Source organism: Tetrao urogallus, assembly GCF_951394365.1.
Source record: "Tetrao urogallus genome assembly, chromosome: 5".
Taxonomy (NCBI): domain Eukaryota; kingdom Metazoa; phylum Chordata; class Aves; order Galliformes; family Phasianidae; genus Tetrao; species Tetrao urogallus.
The window spans coordinates 55,774,822-55,785,507 of record NC_136818.1 but is presented as its reverse complement, the minus strand read 5'-3'; positions in this window follow the sequence as shown (position 1 = coordinate 55,785,507).

Here is a 10,686-nt window from a genome sequence, read left to right as displayed (position 1 = left end):
TATTTTAGTGGGATATACATAGGTGACAACGCTTTTACAACTTCTTGTCTCCTCTCACTAAGTTACTTCAATTTCATGGCATTTTTCAGAGGAGGGATCATAACTCATACACAAGAAAGCACAGCACTAAGTTCCATTACCCTGCAGTCTGAGACATGCTGGATATTGAAGCATATTTTAGCATGCACAGTATGTTACAGGGGTGCAGGAGCCTGTGACCTGAGATATTTCAAAGCTATGTAAGACAGCCTGTTCTCTCATGCTTGGTCCAGGGAACTCCAGGGTGCCCAGAACATCAGTATCGAAGGTCACATCTGCCAGCATACACATCTCTCTCATTGCTACCCTACCAGAAACAAAAATAAATCATTTAGCCTCTTCCTTGTCTGAGTTCCCTTTCCGTTAAAAAAAGCAATGGCTTCTCGGTGTCTCCTCTAAAAGAAGTCTTCCATTCAAATGTGTGCACAAAAAGAAAGGCCTTTTGTGGTAAAAATGGAATGTATTTCAGAGAGAAGGATCTTCTCTTCTGTAAGCTTATCGATGGTGATGACATCGAACACGTTTTATCTATCAAGGCAACAAAAATTACATGAGCCTAGTGCCTGAAACAGCAAATCAACCATTTCCTAACTGATTAGAGTTTTAGCAGTTTTAGCAACAGTTACTTAAGAAAGATATTTAAGGATATGTTATAAGTCCCCATGGTTCTATAAACTTAACTACGACGAGCATGTACAAATACATGAAATTCTTGGAAGAAATCGGATTTTAATGTGAGCACAGAGATAAAAACACACATTCAAGTTGTGAGACTTTTATGTGCTGCTTTTCTCTGAGTTAGTTTTCACAGAGTAAAGTACTTGAGTTGGGTTTCAGAGAGGGAACGGGTCTCTTTTGTACTCCACTGAGCTGGAGGCAAAGAAATGAAAAACAAGTGATACCTCCCAAAGGGTTAATTTCTTTTAAACTGCAGGTTGCTGTGAGGCAGCCTTTCATAAAGCAGTCTTCTCTGCTTCCTATGAATTTAAATACGGCTCTTAAAAATAATTTGAGTTTGGGGGTGAATAGATCTAAATAACCTTGCATTGCTGAAATTATTCACATAACATTAGTCCATTCCTGAGTGTGATACTAACAAGCATCGTGCTCAGATAGGGAATATTTATGTGTACAATATTGACTTGAATGCCAAATATCTGAGCCTCCTGCTTTAACAAGCTGTACCCTAAATGAGTGCTATTATAATAATTATGTAAATAAACCAAAGCTGACTTTGAAGATCTGATTACGAAATGAGAGCATAGAACACAAGAATTGATGAATTCTGCTGCTGCACAGAAGCTTATTCTGCATTAAACCCTTGTAACCATTTTCTTTCTGTATTGCTTATGGGATATTGCAAATGCCAAAAAATTCTGTGCTTCTTTCACAACGCAGAGCACTCCTAGCTAGAAGGTGGACAGCTCAGCTGTAGAAATGGGGAGGCAGGTAAGAGGGAAGCTCTGCATGCTGATGTGGCTTCTGACTCAGATTTCAAGGGGACACCAAGGTCTTCCCCTTTGCCCCCACTTATCTTAATGTACCATGTGTAGGTCTCCACATCTGTGCAGGGAAGAGCTCCACGGAGCATTTCTGTATTTGCTGCCTCTTGGGCTAACCTGAGTTATAAGACTCAGTGGGGGCATTTCCTTCCTCAGGAGAGGAAGTAAGATCCCTTTCTCCTTGAGTTTCTTCATGAGCAAGCTTGCTTGTGGAGTCCATGCAGCCCACATACAAGCTCCGTGAAATGAAGCCTGGAAAGATGGAAATAATCTCTTGACCAAAATAGCTGTATCTCTTTTGTCTAGCTGTAACCCAGTAGATAATGCTGTGGTCTGTGGAGATTTTGTTCTGCCCCATCCCTGATTCAGACTGACTTGCTAGCTAAGGACTAAATCAGATTCACACTCAGAGCCTTTTTGAAGATCCCACTCAGTTCAGTCTGTATCCAATAGAAACACAGCCCAAAATCACTAATCTACATTGACAAATTTTGGCAAGAACTCTTCCATGTGCAGTGGATCTCTAGAAGACCCTTTTGTTTACTGTTATGTAAATCAAGTAATGATCCAGATTTACTGTTGCTGTGAAGGACAGTGACAGTGCCCAATAAAGATGCTAGCACTGACTCCTGCTTATGTCCTTGAAGGTGTGTAATGCACTAAAGACTCCCATCTGCAGCCCTCTCCTACCACTTCTCTCTTCTTGAAGAAGTTGTTTGCTTTGATTGCTTTTATGGCTCACATCTTCCTTTACAAAAGGGTGTCCATCAGTTTTCAGTCCTGTAAATCAGTGACTGTCAGGCTTTCCTAGAACCCATACCTCAAGCTGAAGAAGCACTGCCACGAGAGCTGTCCTTGCCACCCAGTGGCTGTAAAGCAGCATTATGTACCAGCCTAATCTCCTGTAGGATTGAGGAATGAAGGCAAAGCACCCCTCAGAATGGTACTGGGGTGACTGAAGTAATTCACACACCAAAAATGGGGGGTGCCAGAGAAAGACTATGTGCTTTCTCATGCTATGTGCATCTGTATTTTCACTTTCCATCCATTATTTAATCAAGTGACTCCAGGCAGTACATATATGCTATCCAGGAAATTCAGTTTCCCCATTAGGTGGCTGTGGCTTTACAAACAAAGGCTGTCAACTAAAAATTATCACTTTAATCCCTTTTTTATTATCATTATTTTGTTTTCCAGATTGCAATACTAAATTCCCTGCTGTTGCCTTTCTATTTTATCGGCCCAGAGTGAGTCTGGTTTACTGCAGACAGCTTTTCTCTTTCATCTCATTCATGTTAGGCAGACGCCAGTAAGTAGCAAAGGAAATTCTCGCTTTGGACAAATGCAAACCAGATCTGACTGGCTGTCTTCCATGAAGTTCCCCCATGCAGATTTCTTCTCCATTACTAGCATGATAATAGGGGATGACCTACATCTCGTGCACTGGAAGTTTGCTAATAGCTGCAGGGACAGCACCTCAGTAATCCGAAATAAAAATCAAAACTGTCCAAGTCTTTTGTGCAGCGCAGAAATCTGGCCTTACAGATCTAATCAAATCTTGCCTGTTATATTTTGATGGACTTTTTTTTCATCAGTATTCTCTCCTTTGTCTTCTGAGCACTCCTCATGTTGTCAGGGCCCTGTCTGGCAGTGATCCACCAATACCTACTCTCTGTTGAAGTAAACACACCCAAGCCACACTAAACCAACAAGTTTACATTACTTGAAGTGAAATCCCAAAGCCATCCTCTCCCACATCCTTGGGGCTTATGTAAATACCCAAAAACATTACTTAGGCTTTTTTTTTAATGGATTACTGAAACCGTGCTAACAACTTGTATCACTTGTTGATTCTGTTCAGAATCAACATACTTTTCATGCACTGAATATAAAATATTGTTTTGGGAATGGCAGAAGTGAAGCCAAATTCAGATCTGCATAGCTCTAAATTACTCAGAATTTGCATTTGCAGTCCTTTGCTTCTGCTGTAGATCAGACTCTTAATTGCTTCAATTGCAAGTCTCAATACTGCCCACTGGACTGTTAGCAGGATCCTTCCAGATTCTGCACTCTTAATTGACAGATATCTAAACAGAAAAAGAAAGTATTAAACAATATGTCATTTTTCCCCAGGCCCCATACTCAGAGAAGTTATATGGCAGAGCCCAAACTGAAAATTAAGTCCTCCAAATTCCATGGTCACTGGGTATCTGACAGCCCTTTTGCAGGAGATTACTAAGCCCTGGGGAGTGGCTGTACTCTCATTACACGCTCTCTGCTAACATCTCCCCCCCCGCCAGCATCCAACAGATGCTGCACTCCTCTAGCTCCAAAGAGTTCCTTCATTTGCTGTGCTCCATTAAACAGGTGCAGTCTTCTACCCCAGAACCTGCTGTATTCAGTGAATAAAGTGATCCTTGTTGATAAGCTGCAGTTCATGAAGTCCTTTGAGAAAGCAAGATGCTACAGAGATATGACTACGTCCTTCAGTAATACAGCAGAGCTTCATGATCTCCAACTTTCTCTCTTGTTTCTGAGTCACTCCTATCCTAAATTTTTTAATACCCATAAAGACCCTCTTTTTCCATAGAAAAACCACTAGCAGCCACTATTATATCTTGACATCCCCAAAACTCTCATCCCCCTCAAAATCCAAGGGTGAATGCCATCTCTTAATGAAGTGAATCCTATGATTTGTTCTTGAGAAGGTAAAAAGGTCCATGACTCATCTGTTGCACGTCACCTCTTCCCACATCCTACCAAACCATTCCTCCAAGTTATTTGAAAAGCCTGTCCCAGGAAAAGGATCACAGAGCTGCCAGAGAGGCATGAAATTGGTTTTCCAATTAAAGCGATGACTCCATGACAACTTAGCTGAAGGTCTGCTCTGGTATGTTTGCACAGCACTCTGCACAGCAGAACATGACATATTTTAACACTAGATACTAATGGGATCAAAAGGATAAGCAATAAGAGTCAAAATTACTGGTGTTGGTCCATAAGGTTTTCAGCCTGGAAATATAATCATTATCACAAGAAATCCTTTTCCCTTCTACTGGTTCCAAACTTATTTGTTAAAAGTATCAGCGATATTGATTATAGCATTGCTATGAAGCATAAAGCATGTCTTTAGAATGACACCCACCAAAAAATAGGGAAGATCTTTGTTCCAGTTCCTCTTTCCTCCAGCCTAGGTCAATTTGCATTGCTCTCTCTGATTTATTCATCATTTATTCATTGCCTTTCCATGAAACATCCCAAATGAAATTGAACTGCAACTTCTGAAGAAGGAAAAAAGAAAAAACAGGAAGAAAAAAAGAAAAAAAAAAAAGAAAGATAAACCTCTGGCTTTGTTCCTGCACTGACTCTACTTAATATTACTACAGCTCCAAGACAAGATCCTTCTTCGCATTGCCATGCCAATAGTTGCTCTCAGCCAAAGTCCTGTCTGCGCGAGTGGCCAACACTGAGAGTCTCAGAAAAGGTTACAAAATTGCCATAATTGTGTAATAATTCCCCTTAAGGGAAGCCTGTTCCTAGTTACAGGATGTTAGTAGTCAGCTTAATCATTCACGTACAGGGCTAATGGAAGTAAGGACAAGAACACCCATCCACAGTGTTTAAGTGAAGGAATCAAAGAGATGCTTAAAAAGCATCTTGCATCCCAGACACATTTTCTTGTTTTTAAGCATCCGTTCTGTTCCTCTCAATAATTCATGCCAAGGTGATCAGGGTCTTCAGAATTTGCACAGCCAGAAGGCAGAAAAGCTGTGGTATGTACAATCTTAACAGCACGATGCAAGTTTATGTTTTCTGGACACTTATGTCCCCATAAAAGACCATGCTTTTCCCTTCCTGAAGGCATAGCTTTCTTCCAAAGAGTGATTTTTACATTGCCAGCAAAGGCTTACCCAGGTCCTCCACTTGGGAATGTCCAGGGCTCTAGACAATGCCATTGCAATCCCACTGAAGAAGATACCAGTAGGCTGGTGGTTCCATTTGAAACCACCAATGTCTGATGAGGTAGAATCATGCTTATATTTTTTTTGTCATGGATTGCAGGTTTGTCAGTAAGCCCTCAATGTAATTCCACGTTAGTCTAGAGTTCTTTCCAACTACATCACAGAAAGTATAAACGAAAGCTGCCATATCCTGTCCCCTGGGCTGTCATATAGCATAGAAAATGAGCACAGCTGAACTGGGCTGGACAAGCAGCCCATCAATCACACTGCCTGTCACCAACAGGCAGAGCCTCCAGCTGTTTGTGTCCTGCATGCACACTGACTTCACCCAACAGCACCTTGCAGCAGGGAGTCCGACAGCAAACATGCCCTGAACTTCATGACCTTTGCTTAAGGTGATGGTAAGTAACTAAGACTTCCAAGGGAAATCTGAAAGGCTCAGATTACACACAAACTATAAAATGAGTAATATGCACTTACGCATTTTAATGGGACTGCCAGTGGCCAATTTGGTGCACTTTAGACCCCTATTAATAGCCGGACTCCACAGACAGATGAATAAAACACACTTCTCTGGAGTAATAAAACAGCAAGGGAGGACTGACCGGGGATGGACTCTGTTCAGCTGTGTTGCTCAGTAACATGTAACTACTCCATAAACATTGTTGTTGCTTTATCAGCTCTTTCTGGCGTTATCTGTGGCACAGAACGTTAAACATATTGACCAGGTGGTGTCTTTTGTGATACATCTATTAGTACATGTCCTTGAATTAACACCACGTTTTGCAGGTACCTCCCAGGTAAGTGACTGAAGGAACACTTTCCTCAGGGAATGGGGTGGCACGAGAGCAAAGGAGGGAGAACAGAAGGGAGGGAGGCTGAGTTTCAGTGCAGATAAGGAGCTGCAGTTCTCATACACAAACAGTATGAACAGAAGTGGCTCACCTTGAAGCAAATATGGTTGGACAGACTTCACGCTTCGAAACTGGGCTGGAGTTGGATCCCATTTCAAAATCTGCCTTTTCTTCCCAGGTGGGTCCAGTCCCATTCCAAGTCCTGCAAAGCTCCCTCTGAGTCAGCACTATCTTCACCTTCTTACCCAGGTCAGACTGCCTTTCTCTCTCAGTCCTGACTTCTTCAGCAACCCCATATGGCATTGGTGACTGCAGCTCTCTCCGTTCTCTTTTCCCTGTGCTGCAAATGTAAGGGTAGCAAGGGAAATCTCACACAGTCCCCAGGGTTGTCTTTGAACTTACACTGCTGCTTTGTTGCAGAATTTGAAAATGCCTTATATTTAAAAAAACATTCTCATCAGATATGTATTTTAGAGGTCACTGCAATGCATCTGTAAATTGTAAATGATGTTGTCAGCACGCATAGAGACAACTAGCAGCCAGAATGATTCTCCCCATCCATTTTCTTACCCCTTTTCCCCTTCCTAATTGCCCTCAGCAAGCCGCCTTACCCACCTCCACTCCCATACTTCATCAGTGTGAGGGCTCAGCTTCACAATTTTCCAGCAGAAATTAATGCTGAGCTTACACAGAGCTGTTCAGCTGAAAAACATTCTACTTCTGGTTTTGTGGCAGCTGGTGCTGTTAGAAAACGGACATGGTGACCATCAGCTCGTTTCCCATCGATCGCTAAGCATCTTGATAGGAAAACAGCCTTCCCCAACAAGTGCTCTGGAACGTGCTTTCAGCCCCTGAATGCAATCAGGGCTGAAGTTTCATGCTTATTATAAACCTAGCGCAATTAGCACACAGCAGTAATACCTGTGATCCTGCAGCATCAATATCTCCCCAGCTTTCCTTTGGTTTCTATTTTCTCTCTTCCTCCCCCTCAACACTGCTTTCCTTCCACTGCCTCTAGCCCTAGGGAAGACCCTGTTTTGTTTTTCTTTCTAGTCTTTACAAAGGATTTGCCCTCCTCCTATTAATTCTCTCCCGTTTTCAACATGCTAGACAAGAGATTCCTGACAGCTGCTCTTCCCATCTTGTGTTTTGCTATTGTCATTTTGTTTGCGTGCACGCGAGCGTGAAAGAGAAATCCAGCGACATGGCTTGAATCTGACACTAACTGGAGGCAGAGTGAAACTCTCCATCTCCCCTTGCAACAGCTGCTTCCCTGAGAACCGGTAGCAGAGAGCAGGTTCACAGTGCTGGGAGCACCTGGGAGAGCCCAGAGCTGTGCTGTGACACACAACTCACCACTGGATTTAGTGATGCCATACAGCTGCACTTCTACCTGCATGGCTCTGCTGTTGATCTGTGCTGGTTTTTCGCCTTTACAGTAGATTTAATGAAGAACTGTTGAAATTTTTCCACTTTTGCCTTTATTCCCTCTCCAGATTCACAGCACATCTCTCCCCACTACACACACTGGTGTGTATTGCAGCCTATCTCCCTCTTGCCCTAAGATGTACAACTGCAGCTGCACAGCTGGTACAATGCCAGGGCCAGAAGCTCTCCCACACTGACCAGAAATTTTAGCTGACAGTGATCTTAGGCTAACAAGGATGATCATTGACATAAATCACCTGTTTTTTAATAAAAATAACTACTGAATCTTACAAACTTTATCCATAATCCATTACCTCTGAAACATCCCTCTCCTTCTTTGTGACTCAGCATCTGGTAGACAGCTGAATCCAAGCTCCTATAGTATTACATGAAACCCTTCTCCAGAATGATTTCTTCATGCATTTCCTAGCACTGAACAAAACCACAGAGAGTAGTTGAGTAAAAAAGGCCATAATTCAGAGTATCATAGCAACAATGGTAAAATATGTGCTTCCTGCTTGTTCATTTTGATTAAGAAAATTATTCAGAAGGCATCAGATGGTTGGGAAGAAATCCATCTTGTGGTTTGTTAATCGGAAGAACAATACACTCCAGACCATTGAGGGAAGTAGTTTTCAAAGCTGAAAGGCACTGCCAATTGCTTTCCATAAGAAGCTGATAAAACTTACAAGCACTTGTCAGCCTGACATTTCACACTGCCTATCAGTACTCACATCCAGAAAGGTCCTTAAGCATACACTTAATTTTAAGCATGTGAGCACTAAATTTAAGATGAGTACATTGGCCTTCAAGACGAGTGTGTTTGTAATACTTTTAATATTTTAATTGCTTTTCATTGTGGAAATCCAGCTTAGATAATAACAACGTGCTTATGGGCTAAGCAGTCAAAGGAGGCTCACTGCCTCCCCTCAGTACCTCCCCTCTCACCACCTTGCTCTGCATCCCCACACAACCCACCCTGAAACCACCACCATCCCCTCCCTCCTTGGGCTCCTGTGCTGCTCCCACCAACTTCACAGTATTTTTTGAGGTCCTACCTTCCCATGCAGCCATCTCCCCACAGTCCCACATTTCCACATCCTTGGGTTCACTCCCGTTCATCAGCACCTAGAAATGCCTCAGGAATTGTGCTGAGAAGTTTTGTATTGACTCTCGCACATGCACATGATGTCTCAGCTGAGGAAAGGCTGCATTTCAGCTGTCTTTGCATAGTTTATCAATCTGACGTTACTCTGGGATTCCTGGTAAAGTTGCCCCATCAATGTTAATTGTTAATAATCTAGTATAAATTACTGTTTGCACAAGAGTATCACACATGGCAGATGTTGCTAGCTCTGCTAGCAGTCCATTTTAGCAGAACAATCAGCTCAAAGTATGAAAGGCAAGTATGTTTCTGTCCTACTGCATGGCTTGATCAGCATGAGGCAGGTGCATTTTTTCAGTATGCCTTTCTTTGGGAAACAAGACAGTTAAGGACAGGACGCAGTCATAGGGGGATGGTGAGCAGATCAGCTCAGTCTTGTTCATCGCTCGGGAGAGAGAATAACTTCAGTTCTTCTTCCAGCTTCTGGGAGATCCAGTACTGTTAGAAGGACGCGTGTTTTATAAATCAGGAATGGCAGATAGAAAGCAATTGAATTAGATCCCCAAAGCTTTACTAAGATAGATGATCTCTGAAAGTACAGCTCAGATATTAAACGTAGTGAGAGTATAATTCTTAATTTCTAGGCATCTGTGAGAATAGTTACCAGCCTTTGGGGAGTATTGTAGTGACTGTAGCTGGTAGATCTCTAAATGAGACAATATTTCCTTTTGATATTGCATCATTAAGATAACTGATTCCTATATGCAGCCAAATGTTTCATATAACTCTTTCCTCCCCTTTCTTAATGTGTGCAATTGTGAAAGAGCAGCACTGGAGGGATTTAGTGGTTCTATCTCTCTATGAGTCTGAACTGTGACACGGAGAACTCGGTGAGTTTATTGATTTTAATTTCTTATATTTGGGATTTATCCTCTCAGTTTTTATTTAATGGCTGAGAATAATCACAGGGTTGATTTGGACGTTGGCTACCCAAGGGCAAATTTCAGAACCTCATTTCTTCACCTGCATTTGTTTGTTTGCTTCTGGATGGATACCAGCTGCTGGGCTTTGATCCAGGCTTTGATCAAGAGTGGCTAAAGGGTGCACTGTGTGAGAGCAGTCCTCTCTCAGCCTCAATAGCCAGAGCTGAGAGTAGCAGGGCCCTTAAGTGGATTTCCCTGAGCATCAGAGTGAAAGATCAGGCATTCCCTTTGAAGATCCTCTGTTATTGAAATATAGATTCTGATCCTTGATTTGGTCTGAAGACCCTGAGCCACAAGACACACAGTAGGGTCTCCTAGAGCGTGGAGGGATTTGAGAGACTGGGTTTGCTGTCTGTGGGTGGTTGGGTATTTTCTTTTTTCTTCCCTAGGAAAACAGTTGGAATGGCCCTGAATGCAAAGGATAAAAACGCGTGGTGAGAAAATCCACTTTCTTAGGTTGTTACATAAATACCAGCATCTTTCCTTGTAGTAGTGAGAAAAAGCTTACAGAGTTATCGCTCTAAACCAGAGTCAGCATTTCTTGGGCTATTTCAGTATAGTAGGATTTCTCAGCCAGGTTGTTTCCTTCCTGGAGCATTTAAGGACTGAGCTAATAAAGTGCTTTATGACTGAGAGTTCCTGTGGCAACACAGGGAGGATGAGCTATGAAACAAGAGATGGAGAGTATCTGTCATCCTTAGAAGAGGTGTTTTCTCCTGTGGATGCAGCACTGAACTTTGGTGCCAAGAGGATTCATCTCTGCCAACAATTTGTTGTTTCCCCTTTCCCACTTAACTGTTTTCTTTCCCATGG